This window comes from Xyrauchen texanus, chromosome 6 (genome assembly GCF_025860055.1).
Source record: "Xyrauchen texanus isolate HMW12.3.18 chromosome 6, RBS_HiC_50CHRs, whole genome shotgun sequence".
NCBI classification, from domain to species: Eukaryota; Metazoa; Chordata; class Actinopteri; order Cypriniformes; family Catostomidae; genus Xyrauchen; species Xyrauchen texanus.
This window is the reverse complement of record NC_068281.1, coordinates 384,561-392,060: the sequence shown is the minus strand read 5'-3', so window position 1 is coordinate 392,060 and position 7,500 is coordinate 384,561. Positions and strand designations below refer to the sequence as shown.

Sequence of the window (7,500 nt, the reverse complement as noted above, 5' to 3'; positions counted from 1 at the left end):
GTTTCAAGATGAGGTGTTTCGTGTACATTATTACAGCGTTCAACGGTTCAGCGGTGTAACTCTACACGCTAGCAACAAAATAAAAACCCATTGTACGAAGGGGCCACGGTTTGTTCCTGGCAGGCAGCAGATGCCATAACCCCGCTCCCACACTGACCCTAACCATATGACACAAATACACGCGTCCCATGTATGACTCAAATACACGCGTCCCATGTATGACTCAAATACACATGTCCCATGTAGAACACAAATACACGCGTCCCATGTATGACTCAAATACACGTGTCCCATGTAGAACACAAATACACGCGTCCCATGTATGACTCAAATACACGCGTCCCATGTATGACTCAAATACGCGCGTCCCATGTATGACTCGAATACACGCGTCTCATGTATGACACAAATACACATGTCCCATGTAGAACACAAATACACGCGTCCCATGTATGACTCGAATACACGCGTCTCATGTATGACACAAATACACATGTCCCATGTAGAACACAAATACACGTGTCCCATGTATGACTCAAATACACGCATCCCATGTATGACTCAAATACACGTGTCCCATGTAGAACACAAATACATGCGTCCCATGTATGACTCAAATACACGCGTCCCCTGTATGACACAAATACATGTCCCATATATGACACAAATACACGCGTCCCATGTATGACACAAATACACGCGTCCCATGTATGACACAAATACACGCGTCCCATATATGACACAAATACACGCGTCCCATGTATGACACAAATACACGCGTCCCATGTATGACACAAATACACGCGTCCCATATATGACACAAATACACGTGTCCCATGTATGACACAAATACACGTGTCCCATGTAGAACACAAATACACGCGTCCCATGTATGACTCAAATACACGCGTCCCCTGTATGACACAAATACATGCGTCCCATGTATGACTCAAATACACGCGTCCCCTGTATGACACAAATACATGTCCCATATATGACACAAATACACGCGTCCCATGTATGACACAAATACACGCGTCCCATATATGACACAAATACACGTGTCCCATGTATGACACAAATACACGCGTCCCATGTATGACACAAATACACGCGTCCCATGTATGACACAAATACACATGTCCCATGTATGACACAAATACACGCGTCCCCTGTATGACACAAATACACGCGTCTCATATATGACTCAAATACACGTGTCCCATGTATGACACAAATACACGCGTCCCATATATGACACAAATACACGTGTCCCATCTATGACACAAATACACGCGTCCCATGTATGACACAAATACACATGTCCCATGTATGACACAAATACACGCGTCCCCTGTATGACACAAATACACGCGTCCCCTGTATGACTCAAATACACGTGTCTCATGTATGACTCAAATACACGTGTCTCATGTATGACTCAAATACACGTGTCTCATATATGACTCAAATACACGTGTCCCATATATGACTCAAATACACGTGTCTCATATATGACTCAAATACACGTGTCTCATATATGACTCAAATACACGTGTCCCATGTATGACACAAATACACGTGTCCCATGTATGACACAAATACACGTGTCCCATGTATGACACAAATACACGCGTCCCCTGTATGACACAAATACACGCGTCCCCTGTATGACACAAATACATGTGTCCCATGTATGACATGTGTCCCATGTATGACACAAATACATGTGTCCCATGTATGACACAAATACACATGTCTCATGTATGACTCAAATACACATGTCTCATGTATGACTCAATACATGTGTCCCATGTAGAACACAAATACATGTGTCCCATGTATGACGTGTCCCATGTATGACACAAATACACATGTCTCATGTATGACTCAATACATGTGTCCCATGTATGACACAAATACACATGTCTCATGTATGACACAAATACACGTGTCCCATATATGACACAAATACACGCGTCCCATGTATGACACAAATACACATGTCTCATGTATGACACAAATACACATGTCCCATATATGACACAAATACACGCGTCCCATGTATGACACAAATACACGCGTCCCATGTATGACACAAATACACATGTCTCATGTATGACTCAATACATGTGTCCCATGTATGACACAAATACACATGTCTCATGTATGACTCAAATACACGCGTCCCATGTAGAACACAAATACACGCGTCCCATGTATGTTATAGAGGAGTTGTGTCTTGTTTTTCAGGTTCTGTTCAGTTCTTTTGCTTGTTCTGAATACAGTCCAATATTTTTGAATCTTTCTTATGGTGAAAGGAAAAGTCGAGTCTAGAGCCAAACCTACATCCTGTCATACATGTGTTTACATTAATGAAGTTGAAACAAAATCGTGAGACGAGCCGCATCACTGTTCACGTGTACTGTGTGAAACTGCCAGAAGATGCACAAAGTGTCTCTAAACGTTTGCGGCCGACTGCTTTCTGTCTGTCTGATGTAAAGATGAAAAGAATCAATCGAGCATTCAGTTATTATTTCCATCTCTGAAGATGTTTCTCCTGTTTGGTGCATCGAGGCGTTTCCTGTCTGACTGTTGCCTTGTCAACCATCTCTCTCTCTCTCTCTCTCTCTCTCTCTCTCTCTCTCTCTCTCTAGTGTCTTCATCTGGGCGAGTTTGTGGACAGCTTAGACCGGAGACCGCTGGGAATACCGTTTCTATGGCAACCATCCAAACCCGCCAGTTCTCTTTATTCCCATCACACCGTCACGTGACCGCGCGCGCCGGCGGTTTGAGGTAGAGACGCGTTTATAATAACGCCAGCAAATGCTGATTCATGACAGTCAAAGTCCAGATCATATCAAAAGAAAGAGAATAAGAAATTATATTTAGCTTAAAACAACATGAAGCCTATTTTTAGAGCAATTAAGAGTTTTTGCATTTGTAACATTGTGTCCTGTTTGTCTCGAAATGTTGTTTATGTCGTCATCACAACAGTGTAATAATGGTGAAGACTGTTAATCAAGAGTGTTTGTTGTGTTCATCATGAATCTACGTTCACATTTCATGTGTAGTTTAAAGGAATAGTTGTTAACACGTTACATTAAGGTTGCATTTGTTCACATTAGACATAAACTAACAATAAATGACACTTACAGCACTTTAATATCTTTGTGTTGCATTAAAAGTTAAATTGAGTTACTGCAATATGAACAAACATCAACTAATATTAACACACAGAACCTTGTTGTTAAAGTTACCGGATAGTTCAGCCCAAAAAATTACATTCAAATAAAAAAATACAATCGAAATATGGGTTTGGAACAACCAGAGAGTGAATAAATGATGACAGAATATTTATGTTTGAAGCTGAACTGGGATGTTAAATGTTACGGTATAAATCATTCGGCAAAGTTTGAACAGTTGGACACGACCTTTATATAACCAGCTCATGCTAGGCTAATGACGTGCTAATGCTAGCATGGCAGAGCGTTGTTTACACTGTAGAGTTCAGTGTGTCTGTGAAGACTCATAACAGTGAGGTTTAAGCTCCGGACGCCGTTGGCAACGCTGAGTGTCCGTCGTGAACGAGCGGCCAGCTGTCGAGAGTTGCAACATCTGCAGCGACAGACTGGAGGTCAAGCGACAGTCAAATGACACGCTTACGGTCAGAGAATGTGCTGCAAGCTGCTTAGTGAGGGTGGCGACAGAAGATGAAAGTTAAATGAAGCTGGCGTCAGTGCAGATGTGTGTGTAAACGACACTAATGCTTCACAGCTGAAACAATACAGAACACAACACTGAGATTAGCATCTGTCCTGAAGTGCAGCGGATGCTACGAGAACACTAGTGCTCATGAATGTGCAATACTCTCTGTCAGACGCTTGGGCTCAGTCTATAGAAATACACAAATATGGACAGAAATGCTGGAGAAACAATCTTGAATATAATTATAGTTAGTTGAAGCGTTTGAGCAGAACTCTCTAGCGACTGAGAAGTCATAAGAAATGTAAAATATGTCTTCTGCCCGTTGCCATTCAGATGGGCACAAGGGGGACCGCCACAATATTAGGCAGGTTAATGTCTGCAATACTTCCACCGATCGCACTTGTCACCATATTTAACCGCATCACCTGCATTCCGCCGCGGCTCACGGTGGCAGTGTGGCACCATGACAGGATGCCATCTGTCCACGCTGAACCTGCAAAATGAGCCGACTTTGCCAAGAATGCCTGAGAACAGGTTGATGAACATGATGAACATGACATGAGTCAGCGTTCGACTCGAGATGGCTGTCTGAGAGATAGAGAGAGATAAACAGCAGCTCGCAGGTGATGTCACACAGGCATGAGAGACACATTCCAGCTCTGGACTGATTCCATTATTAGCCTGCGGCGGTTTTAGCAAAGTCTTTTACTGTAAAGAGGATGTATTGTACCCGACAGCACTACAGCTCTGTCACTCGCTACACAAGACTTCAGAAAGAGATGTTCGGCACATTATAACAGACTCCAGACACACACACTTATTTCTGCCTGAACTTCTTCAGAACGGCTAATGGGCAAGACGCAGCGCAACAAATGCACAAGTTATGTCGAAACAATGCGTCGTGTCTGCAGCAGTGAAAAGATGTAAAAAATGTCATAAATTACCAAATGAATAAATAATATAGTTCGGCCTATACTTGCCTTTTCTTTAACAAAGTGAAATTATCCGTACCCTGTTCTGCTGATGAATAAAGTCAGAAAAGATTATAAAATATCTGAACTATTTCTATTATTTACATTTTTGTTTTTGGCGCCATTCTGAGTACATTCTAGAGACTGTTGTGTGTGAAAAACCCAGAAATACTCAAACCAGCAAAATCATGCCATGATCCAAATCACTGACAGCACATTTTTCACCATTCTGATGGTTGATGTGAACTGAAGCTCCTGACCCGTATCTGCATGATCGTATGATTGCACTGCTGCCACACGATTGGCTGATTACATGATCACATGGATGATTGTTGGTGTCAGACGAGCTGCTTTGAGTATTTCTGTAACTGAGAGATACAAGTGTGTTACCTTTTATATATATTATATATATCCACATCCGGCTCCACAGAAGCTCATCATTAAAAAGGCACTAAACATGATTACACTGTAATATTGCTTGCATTAGTTAAACATGAAGCTTCACATATAAACATACAAAGATATCTGCAGGTCTTGGAATAAACGCTTTACTATGTATAGGTACAAACTACCAGCACAAATGTCCATTTGTAGCATAATTCAAGTCAACAGGCACTTATCCAGAGGATAATAAATAAATGACAATATTAGCAGCATTGGACAGAGGGGTGGAAATGCAATTACTGATGCTAAAAACATTGGCTGCCCTCGCCCTATTTATGACACAGTTAATAGTCGAGAGAGCCGTCACTGTCATATATCACAGCTTAAGGATGAAGATCTGGTACGACTTGCTTTATCAAACTCTGCCTGAGCTCACAGTGCTCCGGTTCATTCCCCACAGACCGCTACAGCCCAGACTAGAGATTTAGGTGGATTAACGTGCAAATGAACCGAACACACATCATCACCACCCCCCCAGCTGCGCTCAGCTTCATCCCCACCCGCCAGTGTCTCTGCGATCAGTTTAATGGCCCTCACAAGACCTGCAGATCCCCTGAACTACTGCAGATGCAGACATGCATCAAACGCCCTCACAAGACCTGCAGATCCCCTGAACTACTGCAGACGCAGACATGCATCAAACACAGTTGTGCATCAGATGCAGTTGTGCATCTAACGCAGACAGGCATTAAGTTAAGGCAAGTTATGCATTAAACACAGTCATGCATAAAACGCACACATGCATTTGACAGACATGCATGGTTTTGGTAGATATACATCTAATGCAGACATGCATCTGACAAAGACATGCATGTAACGTGGACATGCATCTAACGTGGACGTGTATCTAACAGAGACGTGCATTTAACAGAGACGTGCATCTAACAGAGATATGCATCAAACACAGTCATTCATCTAAAACAGATATCAAATGCAGACATGCATCTAACTAAAAAATGCATCCAACGCAATCATGCATCTAATGCATATGTGCATCTGATGCAGACATGCATGGGGTTTCGGTAGACATGCATCTAATGCGGATGTGCATCGAACAGGGACATGCATCTAATGCGGATTTGCATCTAACAGGGACATGCATCTAATGCGGATGTGCATCTAACAGGGACATGCATCTAATGCGGATGTGCATCTAACAGGGACATGCATCTAATGCGGACGTGCATGTAACAGGGACATGCATCTAATGCGGATGTGCATCTAACAGGGACATGCATCTAATGCGGACGTGCATCTAACAGGGACATGCATCTAATGCGGACGTGCATCTAACAGGGACATGCATCTAATGCGGACATGCATCTAATGCAGACGTGCATCTAACAGGGACATGCATCTAATGCAGACGTGCATCTAACAGGGACATGCATCTAATGCAGACGTGCATCTAACAGGGACATGCAAATAATGCGGAAATGCATTTAAAACAAAGTCATGCAGAAAAAGCAGTTCAAACAAAGACATGCATCTCACGCAGCAGTGTTTCCCATTAATTACCTAGACTGCCACACAGTTTAATAATGAATTGAAAATATTTTACACTTCTCATAATACCATAAAAGATCTCTAACATTGTGTTTTGTGACGCTGCTTCAGCAAAGCATCTCTCAATCCCCGCCAATCAGCCCTCCCTCCCCCTGCTGTACACGCGCATACTCATACACACACATGCACTGGAACCACTGGGCTCCACTTTAACGCTTGTCCGGGACAAGTGGGTTTTTATAGGGGCAAGTGAAAGAGAATTTGACTTGTCCAACCAGACAAGAAGCCTGATTCCTCAATAACCAAAAAACTGCTGGCTGTATTTGTGATAAAGCCTAGTCCTGTGTCACTTATTACAAACTGAGTATGAAATTCTTCTCTTGCAGAATTATGCGGCACATTGGACACGTGAATTTTGCTGAACTTCAACCTGTTAATTCGACATGCAAATGTCTTTACACCTATATAAAACAGCGATCTCTCTAAACAAGCTTACTGGGGTACCTCAGGGATCAGTGCTTGGGCCACGTCTCTTCTCTATATACCCAACATCACTGGGACACATCATTCAGTCACATGGTTTCTCTTACCACTGCTACACCGATGACACGGCTCTACTTGTCTTTCCAGCCCAACAACACCACCGTGACCACTCGAATCGCTACCTGCCTGGCAGACTCACTCTCTTTCCCAAGAGCACTAAACCAGTCACTAAACAAAAAATAAAACTTTGTAATATGGCACTTTTGTACCACTGTTTCCTTAAAGAGCAACATGCAGGTTGAATTTATAACTGAATTAATACTTTATATTGTCTGCAGAGGTCTTTTAAAAACACATATGTAGAAATTACTAATGAAATCTCATTTGA

At 42.4% G+C, this 7,500-nt stretch overlaps 1 protein-coding gene across 1 annotated transcript in view; it reads right to left on the bottom strand.

The window, feature by feature from the left end:
- The window catches only part of LOC127645047 (receptor-type tyrosine-protein phosphatase S-like), a 148,327-nt gene that overhangs the window by 121,105 nt on the left and 19,722 nt on the right, over positions 1–7,500 (bottom strand).